The sequence below is a fragment of the Garra rufa genome, chromosome 2 (assembly GCF_049309525.1).
Source record: "Garra rufa chromosome 2, GarRuf1.0, whole genome shotgun sequence".
Classification (NCBI taxonomy): domain Eukaryota; kingdom Metazoa; phylum Chordata; class Actinopteri; order Cypriniformes; family Cyprinidae; genus Garra; species Garra rufa.
The window spans coordinates 6,668,921-6,680,731 of NC_133362.1; positions in this window are offsets into that span (position 1 = coordinate 6,668,921).

Consider the following 11,811-nt stretch of genomic DNA (forward strand, 5'->3'; position numbering starts at 1 on the left):
ATTTTAATTAAGTTTAGACAAAGCATTTGTACGGTAAAGGATGCACTATATTTTGAATATTTCCTTATCTTACAAAACATAATATATCTGTTATATTTTGAATATTTTCTTTATAAACATTGTAAATAATAATACAAAAATAAAGTAGTAAAACACATTAAATTAAGTCTAAAACATTACTAAATTAAGGATCATTTGGATTTTTTTTACTCTTTATTTATTGTCAGAAATTTAAACAAAGAATTTGTACAGAAAAAATACAATATATATTTTTTTATTTCCATTACATTCAATACATAATATTCATGTTATATTTTGAATATTTTTTTTATAAATGTAAATAATAATACAAAAATAATGTACACTAAATTAAGGATCATTTGGATTTTTTTCACTGTTTATTTATTATCAAACATTTAAACAAAGACTTTGTACAGGAAAAAGATGCAATATATCTTGAATATTTCCTTTACATATTTATTCCTTTACAAAAATATTAACAAAACATATAAATTAATAAATAAAAATAAATAGAAATTTGTGTTAAAGCACAAAAATGAAAGTATTTAAACATTAAATTAAGCAACAACAAAAAAAGAGAAAAGGTTTCTCCCAAAATCCCTTTCAAGAAATAGAAAAAAACACTCAAATTAGTCAATTGTTGTCAATTTATACGAATGCTTTAATTAAGTTGTTTTAAAGTATTGTTGTATATGTTTTGTGTATAGCACAGCTCAGCTCATTTGGTCTTAAAATTATGTTTTCTACTCTTTATTTCTTGTTTTTATTTGAAGTTTAAAATAAACATATATAGTACAGAAAATATCTTAAATTATTCCATTATGGTTTCTTCCTTTTCCTTTTTTTCATACAAAAAACAATCCAAAATAAATATAATGAAATAATAAAAATAGATTTTATAATTAAATAATACAATTATGATTATATAAAAAAACATTTTTAATGATTTATATGTTAAAGCACACAAATAAAGTTTTTAAACATTACATTACATAAAAACAACTGAGAAATGAATGACGTCTCACTACTGTACATTCCCGTGTATAAACACATAATATTTGGAGTGATTTGTGGTGTGTGGAGTTGTGTGGGGTGTGAAGTTCTCCATCAGGAGACTGATGGCAGTGTTAGCATGTGCTGCGGCCCACGCTGGGGCTGATGGTGCCAGTGACAGACAGCGGCGGCTCACAGCATCACCATTGTCCCACAAGACAAAAGTGCACTTGTGCCTGAGGCAGTGGGGGAGGGGGAGGGGCTATGCTCTACCAAACACCACTGACAGTCCCACAAACAAATCACACACCACAGCTCCTCAACAACATCTCTGCAACTTACTGTGCACTGATAGATGGTTGCTAAGGTTCCTATGTGGTTGCTAGGGCACTCTGGATGGTTACTAACTGGATGCCAGAATGCTAAATGGTTACTATAGCATGTCTGGGCAGTTTTACAGTGTTCTGATTGGTTTTAGGGTAATGTATGCTGCAATTTTGTTTGTAGCGTGTTGCTATGGAGTTGCTAAGGAATTCGGAATAGTTTTAAACTGGGTTCCACAAAGCAAGATGGTTGCTAGGTCATCTGTTGCTAAGGTATTTTGATTTTAGTATATTGCAGTTTGGTTTCTAGGGTGTTGTTATGCAGTTGCTAGGGCGTTGCTATGGAGTTGCTAAGGTACCCAGGAATAAATTCTAACTGGCTCCCACAATGCAAAATGATTGGTAAGCCATTTTTATCTGTTGGTTAAGTATTCTAATTGGATTTAGTATGCTGCAATTGGGTTTTTAGGGTGTTGCTAGGGCGTTGCTATGGAATTCTGAATAGTTTTTACCTGACTCCCACAAAGCAAGATGGTTGCTAGGTCATCTGTTGCTAAGGTGTTTTGATTGATTTTAGTATATTGCAGCTTGGTTTCTAGGGTGTTGTTATGCAGTTGCTAGGGCGTTGCTATGGAGTTGCTAAGGAACCCAGGAATAAAATTTAACTGGCTCCCACAAAACAAAATGTTTGCTAAGCCATTTCTATTTGTTGGTTGAGTGTTCTAATTGGATTTACTGTGTTACAATTTGGTTTTATGGTGTTGCTAGGGCGTTGCTATGGAGTTGCTAAGGAATTCAGAATAATTTTAAGCTGGGTCCAACAAAGCAAGATGATTGCTAGGTCATCTGTTGCTAAGGTATTCTAATTTATTTTGGTATATTGCAGTTTCTAGCGTGTTTTTATGCAGTTGCTAGAGCGATGCTATGGAGTTGCTACTAGCTCCCACAAAGCAAAATGATTGCTAAGCCTTTTTTATCTGTTGGTGAAGTGTTCTGATTGGATTTAGTTTGTTGCAATTTGTTTTTTATGGTGTTGATAGGGCATTGATATGGAGTTGCTAAGGAATTCTGAATGGTTTTTACCTGACTCTCACAAAGCAATAGGCCTGCATGATTAATCGTTTGTAAACCGAAATCGCGATTTGAAATGTGCTTATTAATCATAGTTGTAAGTTGTATACTAGTTGTTCTTGCTGCTTTTGTGCAATAGATGAATACTCCCGTAGGTGTGCAGGTCTCTACTGCATGTACTGACTGAATGAGCAAATAACGTTAAAGCAGCGGCACAACTTCCCAACAAAGTGTGTTTTAATGTAGGTTATCGTCAGTGTTTTACTGATGTAAAATTGTTTACAGTGTGTTTGGATTCCTAAAAGTTTAAGATTTTATATAAAATTGTTAATTTAATTTTATTTAAGATACTGTAGTTATTTTCTTAATTTGTCAACTGACAACTTTATTTAAAAAAAGGGCAACAATGTTTAAGATGTTTTAAATAAACACAGTGTAGCATACTTTGTGATTATGCTTGGTCTTTCTTTGGTGCTGTTAAAACCACCATATCAAACCTGTAGCTCTTTTATGAAATAGTAGTATATCGCATTTTAAATCGCAAATCGCAATTTTGATCAGAAAAATAGCGATTAGATTTTTTCTTCAAGTCATGCAGCCCCTCAAAGCAAGATGGTTGCTATGACATTTTTATCTGTTGCTAGAGTGTTCTGATATATTTTAGTATATTGCTATACAGTTGCTAGAGTGTTGCAATATAGTTGCTAAGGAATTTTGAATAGTATTAACTGCTTCAAGTCAAGGTTACTAGGGCATGCAGTTGCTAGTGTGTATTGATAAGTTTTAGTTTTAGTTTCTTTGTTATGGAGTTGCTAAGGAACGTGCTAAAGTGTATTTTCATTCAGTTGCTAGAGTGTTGCTATGGAGTTGCTAAGGAAATCAGAATAGTTTTTAGCTGGCTCCCACAAAGCAAGATGTTTACTAAGGCACTTCCATCATGCTTAAGTGCTGATTTGTTTTAGTATGTTGCAATTTGGTTTCTAGGGTGTTGCTATGCAGTTGCTAGGACATTTCTATTGAGTTGCTAATGAAATCAGAATAGTTTTAACTGGCTCCCACAAAGCAAGATGGTTGCTAAGGCATTTATATCTGTTGCTAAAATGTTCTGATTGCTTTTACCATGTGGCAGTTTGGTTCTTAGAGTGTTGCTATGCAGTTGTCAGGACGTTGCTAATGAACTCAGAATATTTTTTTCTACGTGGTTGCTAAGGTGTGCTGAATGGTTTTAGCATGTTGCAATTTGGTTGCTAGGGCATTGCTATGTGGTTGCTAGGGCATTACTGTGTGGTTGCTATGATATACAGATTTTTTTTTTCCAAATACTGCTATGCTGATGCTAAGTCAGAAACTTCTCTGAGGAAAGAAAGGAAAAGAAAAGTTTAATTGAATCACAGTCTGTGATATCACATTCATTTATGAGCCTTGTGTTTAAATGTCTGGCTTGATCTTTTGTTTTGGTGTCTCTCTTGAAAAGCAGCCAGTTCATCGAACAAAAGCCATTCTCAGCAGGCCTGAAACACAATACACTGTTTGGAGGAGCAAATCAGATCAGCCTATTGATCTTGTGTTGTTTTATTGCCTCCGTAAATTCTGCTTTTCTTCAGTAATGGTCATTCATACAGGCCAATGAACACCTTTGGAAGTTAATTAAGTGAAAAGTGAACGAGTTCGAGTTGTAAAGTCCTAAAGGGACGGTATTTAATCAAGTCACAATGTGCAGGATGTATTTGTCACATGATGTGTTTTTAAGCAGGTCTATACGTCACTAACCAGCATCAATATGACAAAAAAATTGTTTATTTATTCTGTATATCAAGGCCAAATCAATCCCAGACTGTGGGTTAATTGCACCGCTGCATGTTGAGTGTTTTATTACCGTCATGTGTCTATCAGCACAGATAAGAGTCAAGCAGGAGCTGTTGACACATTTCATAAAGGCCCGACACACAAAGGGCTGTCAAACACGGGGCTTCTGTAAGCAAACACACTCCACTGTCACAGTGTTTAATAAGGTTCTCTGTGTCAGGCAAACGCCACCCGTGGAGATCCATCCACACTTCACATCTGGAGGAACAGAGAGCCTGTTAATGCCGCGAGCCATCTAAACACGACTGCTTGAGTCTAGATTTGTTGGTCTATAGGTATCACTCATGTGCATCTCTGTTTTTTATGTGTGTTTGTGTGTGCGTGCATTTGTTGAAAAGGTCATTTTTGGGAATAATATTCCTTCCAAAAGTCATCCAGCTAACATTATATTACACGTGATTTCAAGCACTAATCCGTGGGACAATAAGCTGAAAACTGACATAATATGGGTTTTATTTTTAGAAAGACAAGAGAAGAAAAGCAGATGGCCAATGGGAGTGCCACAGTTACTCTGCACTTGCCCTCAGGTGAATGCAAATAGTTCTTGTTTACCTGGTTTGGCTGCCCTCATGCCTTTATCTATGTAAATGCTCTTAAACTGCCAGACAGTGAAGGCGGCGGCTTGTGTTTTTGCTGGATTTTCATTTGAGTGAGACATACATTGTTTTTTGACTTTTAGTGTTTTACAAACATTGAATTTGAATTCTAAATATGAAGTTGAGATGCTTTAATCCCATAGTGACACATCAGCAACTGCATAGTAATACCCTAGCAAACACTCATAACACTCTGGTAAATAGCATAGCAATGTTTTGGCAACTACATAGCAACACTCTGGCAACCACTCAAAACACCCATAGTGACACTTTAGCAACTGGATAGTGGCACCTTAGCAACTATCCAAAACAATCACCCTCTGACTGTCACTCAGAACACCCTATCAACTGCATAGCAACACCCTGGCGACTTCCTAAAACACCCTAGTAAGCAGTAACACTCATGGAGCCACTCTAAACATTAAGCAGCTGCATAGCAACACCTTGGCAACCACCCAAAACACCCTAGCAGCTGCATAACAACATCCAGGCAACCTTCCAAAGCACTCTAGCAATTAGTGACACTCTGGGAGCCACCCAGAATATCTAGCAACTCCATAGCAACACCCTAACATTTAGTAGCACTCCTAAAGCTACCCAAATCATCTAACAACTGCATAGTAACACCCTAGCAACCACCCAAAACACCATAGCAACTAGCCACTCAACCTTAGCAACCACTTAAAACGCCCTAGCAACTGCATAGCGACACCCTGGCAACCACCCCAAACACCCTAGCAACTAATTACACCCTGGGAACCACCCAAAACACCCTACCAACAGCACTATAGCAACTAGCAATACTCTGGGGGGCACCCAAAATATCCTAGCAACAGCATAGAAATATGCTGGCAACCACCCAAACACCCTAGCAACTACCAACACTCTTTGCGTGATCCAACCATCTAGCACCTGTATAGCAACACCCTGGCAACCTCCCAAAACACTTTAGCAACTAGTAACACTTCTGGAGCCACACAAAACATCCTATGAAGTGCATAGCAACACCCTGGCAACCACCCAAAACATCTAGCAACTGCATATCAACGCATGGCTAACCACCCAACTGCATAGCAAAACCCTGGCAACCTCTCAAAACACTCCAGTAACTAGTAGCACTCTGAGAACTTCCCCAAAGACCCTATCAACTGCATAGCAACACCCTGGCAACCAGATGCACTAGCAACTACGCAGAACACATAGTACCATGGCAGTGATTTTGCACGGGCAAGCATAACTTATTCTAGTATTTTATGATGCATTACATTTTGATCAGAGAGAGATGAGGTTGTTTTTATTCGGCTTTGTGGAAGCAGAAAGAGGAAATGCATAACTGTTGGTAGATTTATTCCGGATGGTGTGTAGGTCAAGCGAGTTTGCATGTAAGATGATAAAATTAAAGAAAGGAGTCTTGCTTTAATGCGATATTGAAGACTGCAGAGATGGGTTTGCAGACTAGAGTACATTAAAGAGCTGCTTTAATTCAATAACCCTCCACTGCCAGATACGGTGACACAGCTCGTTTTGATTAAGTACAGCAACAAGCATGGTCCATGCATGCGCAAGAGCGTCTATCACGGAAAGCGAAATGGAAGTATCTTGTGAACAAACCATGCTCGTCATTAATGGAGTGTTTTATTAGCTTAAAGCTGGCAGGGCAGGAATGGAGTGGAGTGCCTGTGTATCGGCCGGGGCAATCGTGCAGTGTGTGTGTGCGGCGTTTGCGCTTACTTTCAAATGGTCTGATTCATTTTCTGCATGAAAGGCTCTCAGTGAGCTGACTACAGCAGCCACTGGCCTGCTCAGATTTATGGGCTATAAAAGCAGCAGGGTATCTGACCACTACACCAGCACACACACACACACACACACACACACATACATGCACACCGCCCACTCACAGACTGCATGGACACACCCTTACACACCATCCATCCACTGATCAACCCCGGCTCACTTTGTCTCTGGTGCATCTTTATGTCCTTTGCTTTCACTTTCAGTTCTGAGATTACAAATTTGTATATAGTTATATGAATGTAAATAAATGATATATATTTACATACACCTTGCAGAATCTGGAAAATGTTCATTATTTGACCAAAATAAGAGGGAATATACAAAATGCATGTTATGTTTTATTTAGTACTGAGCTGAATATGATTTCACATAAAATATGTTTACATATAGTCCACAAGAGAAAATGATAGTTGAATTTATAAAAATGACCTTGACACTTAATTCTTAAAACTGTGTTTTACCTGATTGATCCACAGCTGTTTTTTGTTTAGTGATAGTTGCTCATGCGAGTCCCTTGCTTGTCCTGAACAGTTAAACTATCCGCTGTTCTTCAGAAAAATTCTTTAGGTTTATTCTTTTCCCACAAATTCTTTGGTTTTTCATTATTTTTGTGTATTTGAACCCTTTCCAACAATGACTGTATGATTCTGAGATCCATCTTCTTTGAATGGAATAAGATATTCAGTGAAAAAAAAACATAAAACAGGTGGGTCTTCATTTTGTATTAATTGGTAATTTGTATAAAAAAAATTGGAATTAGGAAAATATTGCAGACTAGATAGAATCGAGGTTGAAAAATAAGTCAGTTTTGACTGCATAACAACACATTAGCAACCTTCCAAAATAATCACACTCTGGCTATCACTCAAAACATCCTAGCAAGTCAACACCCTGGCAACCTACAAAAACACTCTAGCAACTAGCAACACTCTGGGAGCCACCCAAAACATCTAGTAACTGTATAGCAACACTGGCCATCTCCAAAACATCTAGCAAACGCATAGCAACTCCCTGGTAACCACCCAAACACCCTAGCACCTACTAACACTCTTGGCGTGACCCAAACATCTAGCAACTGGATAGCAAAACCCTGGCAACCTACCAAAACACTCTAGCAACTAAATTCTGGAGCCACACAAACAACCAAGTGCATAGGAAGGCATACAAAATGTGTAGTGTTGGGGGGTGCCCAGGACCAGGGTTGAGAAACACTGCCATAGAAGAACCATTTTTGGTACCACAAAGAACCATTCAGACAAAGGTTCTTTAAAGAACCATCTATTTCTTACCATTTTATAATCTGAAGAACCTTCTTTCGCCACAAAGAACCTTTTGTGAAACAGAAAGGTTCTTCAGATTTTTAAGGTTCTTTATGAAACCATTTAGACAAAAAGGGTTATTTTATGGCATTGTGAAGCACCTTTAATTTTAAGAATGTAACTTTAAAATCTGATTGGGAAATTAAAATGTTGTTCCAAGACTAACAACCATGTTGATCCAGGAACATGTACTTATGTATCTTAAAGTCAACATGAAATATAAACTGACCTTTAATTTCTAAACTCTTGGTTTTAGTGTACACAATTCATCAGTGCATGTTTGTTTTTGTAGTCACTTAACAAAACTGAATTCTCTTTCAACCTCGGTTCATTCTGGTCTGCAATTTTTCTTTTCCAATTTTTCACATCCAAATGACTAATTAATACAAAATGAAGACCGCCTGTTTTATGTTTTTTTTCCCACTGAATATCTTTATTATTTTGAGAGGTTGCCAGGGTGTTGCTATGCTGTTGCTAGATGATTTGGGTGGTTGTCAGGATCAAGTCCTGGAGATGTTTTCTAATGAGCTGATGAAGGCAATCAGGTGTGCTTGATTAGGGAGACACGCAAAATGTGCAGTGTTGGGGGCGCCCAGGACCAGGGTTCAGAAACACTGTTCTATGGCATCACTTGAAGAACCTTTTAAAGCACTTTTATTTTAAGAGTGTAGTCTTAGAGCTTCATCATCTTTATCAACCAATCATGTGGTTTTGATTCTATGTCTGTAGGTTATACTAAGTGAACACATTGCAAATGCTTGAAAGAAATGAAATTCAAGGACCAGCAGAGAATGTTGATCTAAGAACATGGCAAATAGTGGTTGAACACTAAGCTCAGTGGCAAACAGGTGGCTCCTTAACACCTCCTAGACAAACTTGATCCACATTATTTCTTATTCTCAAATAAAAATCATCCTATTTGATTTAAATGACTGTTGGCAACCTCTCAAAAGACTCTAGTAACTAGTAACACTCTTGGAGCCACCCAAAACATCTTGCAACTGCATAGCGACACCCTGGTAACCACCCAAACACCCTAGCAACTACTAACACTCTTGGCGTGACCCAAACATCTAGCAACTTTATAGCAACACCCTGGCAACCTGCCAAAACACTCTAGCAACTAGTAACTTCTCGAGCGAGCCACATAAAAACATCCTATTTAGTGCGTAGCAACACCCTGGCAACCACCCAAATCATCTAGCAACAGCATAGCAACACCCTTCATCCTATCATCATCAAAAGCATCCTATTTTATTTAAATGACTGTTTAAAGGCTTATAGGAGAATCGGACCAAAACTTTTCTTAACCCAACTGCTCAGACCGGGTCTCCTTCAAGTCTTTTAGTTCCTCAATCTGATTAGACTGGACCAGCACAGAGTAAAAGTCTTTTTAAAGCCTTTTTCAAAGGCTTAGTGATCTTGCATATTTTTGTTCTTGGATCCTTTTCCTATACTAAAGAAACAGTTCATCCAAAAATGTAATAATAAATAATGTACTCAACCTTATGTGGTTTTAAACCCATAAAGTATGATGTTATTACCTGTGGAACACAAGAGAATGGCTTTTGAAGATTTTAATGCAGTCAGTGCTCATGTTGAAAATCAAAGACACCAAATGTGACTGGTTTATTTGTCTTTTGATTAAAATCTGACATGACGTGTCTAAAAAGAAATCTTAAACTTATTTGATTTCTGCTAGCAGCATTTCTCATTTTCATTTATCTTATCTTCATGTACGAAATATCTAAAACTAAATGATAAAGACTACACTACCAGTCAAAGGTTTTTGAACAGTAAGTTTTTAAAGTTTCATCAAGCCAGCATTAGTTTGATCTAAAATACCGCAAAAACAGTACAGTTTTACAATATGTTTACTATTTAAAATAGCTGCTTTCTGTTTAAATATATTTTGAAATGTAATTTATTCCTGTGATTTTTGAGCTGAATTTTTAGCATCATTACTCCAGTCACATTAAAGAATCCTAAATAAAATTACTCAACTGTTTTAAATATTGATAATAAAATTCTAAAAAAAAAAAATCCTAAACAGCAAATCAGCATATTAGAAGGATTTCTGAAGGATCATGTGACACTGAAGACTGCAGTAATGATGCTGAAAATTTAGCTTTGATCACAGAAATAAATTACATCTTAAAATATATTCACATATAAAACAGTTATTTTAAATAGTTAAATATATATAATAATTTTATTGTTTTTGATGCACTTTGGATCAAATTAATGCAGGTAACTTCTGTAAAAAAAAAAAAAAAAACAGTTTAAAAACTTTTGACTGGTAGTGTATGTAGACATTTAAAAAACAAAATAAAAATGAACTAAAATAAAAATGGAAAATATAAAAATGAAAACTAATGCAAAATATTAATAAGCACTATAATAAAAAATCTTATTTTAGCATTTTTTCATTTTCATTAAGTTTAATTTAATATACTAAAATAACTCAAACTAAATGCTATTTAAGCATATTTAATTTGAAAATTTTAAATATTTTAACTAAAAAAAAACATTTTTGTAACTTGAAATACAATTTAAAAATATAGATAATAAAAAACTTAAAAAATATTTTACAAAATCATTTTCAATAACTTTGATTTAGTAAAATAACTAAAACTTAAACTGAAAAAGTCTAAACACTATTTAAGCAATTTTCCTTTTTTGTGCTCACTTTTTTTCAGGTTTGAAGAAAACATGATGATGAGTAATTAATGAAAAAAACTGGAAATAAAATAAAAAAAATACATATTTTAAAAAAATATTCAGTTTAATATAACAACGTAACGTAAAGTAACTATGATAAAGTAGTACATAGCACTTCAAAAACTTAATACTTAAATATGTAAAAAAAAAAAAAAAAAAAGCTAAATACAAACACTATATAGACCCCAAAAACTAATACAAATTATAAAAACATACAACAAAATTGAATAAAAAAAACTAGTTAAAATTAATTACAAAAATCTAATTAACAGAAAAAAACTATAATCTAGTTATGAATAACACTGTAGTGTAGATTTAAAAAATAATAATAACATTTTTCATGCCTACTTGGGGGAAAAAAATTGGCATGGAACAACATAATGATGAGAAAATAATGGCAGAATTTTCACTACCACTAAAAACCTGAACCTGAAGCCTAAATCAAACTACAATCTGATTGGTCGAGGCTAATGTTGTGTAGGACCTACACTGATGTCCAGAAACATGTCACTCAAAGCTTTTACATTACCACAAACACAACATTTCATTTACAAGTGGCAATGTGTTGTTGACACAGAAACCTGTTTTAAATAGTAAAAATATTTAATAATTTTACTGTTTTTGCTGCACTTTGGATCACTTTTGACTGGTAGCGTACGTAGACACATTTAAAAACAAAATGACTAGTTGCCAAAGCATTTTTTATTTTCATTTAATATACTAAAATGACTAACCCTTAAACTGGAAAAAAGGCTAAACACTAATAATAAAATAAAATAAAAATTCAATTGAAAAATATAGAAATAACTATAATAGTATTTAATTATAGCCAAGAAAAACAACTGATGTGAAGTTTTCATCTTTTTTCCTTTTTTTGTGTTCACAAAAAACAGCAGGTTTGGAAAAATTAGTAATTAATAAAAAAAAATGCAACTGGAAAAAACAATAATTCAGTTTAATATAAGAACATAACTATAATTAATTACTTAACATTTAAAATACTTAGTACTAAAATAAAAAAATAAATAATAGCTAAATATCATACAGACCCCAAAAACTAATAAAAATGACAAAAAAATGTAACAAAATTGCTAAAACGAACTA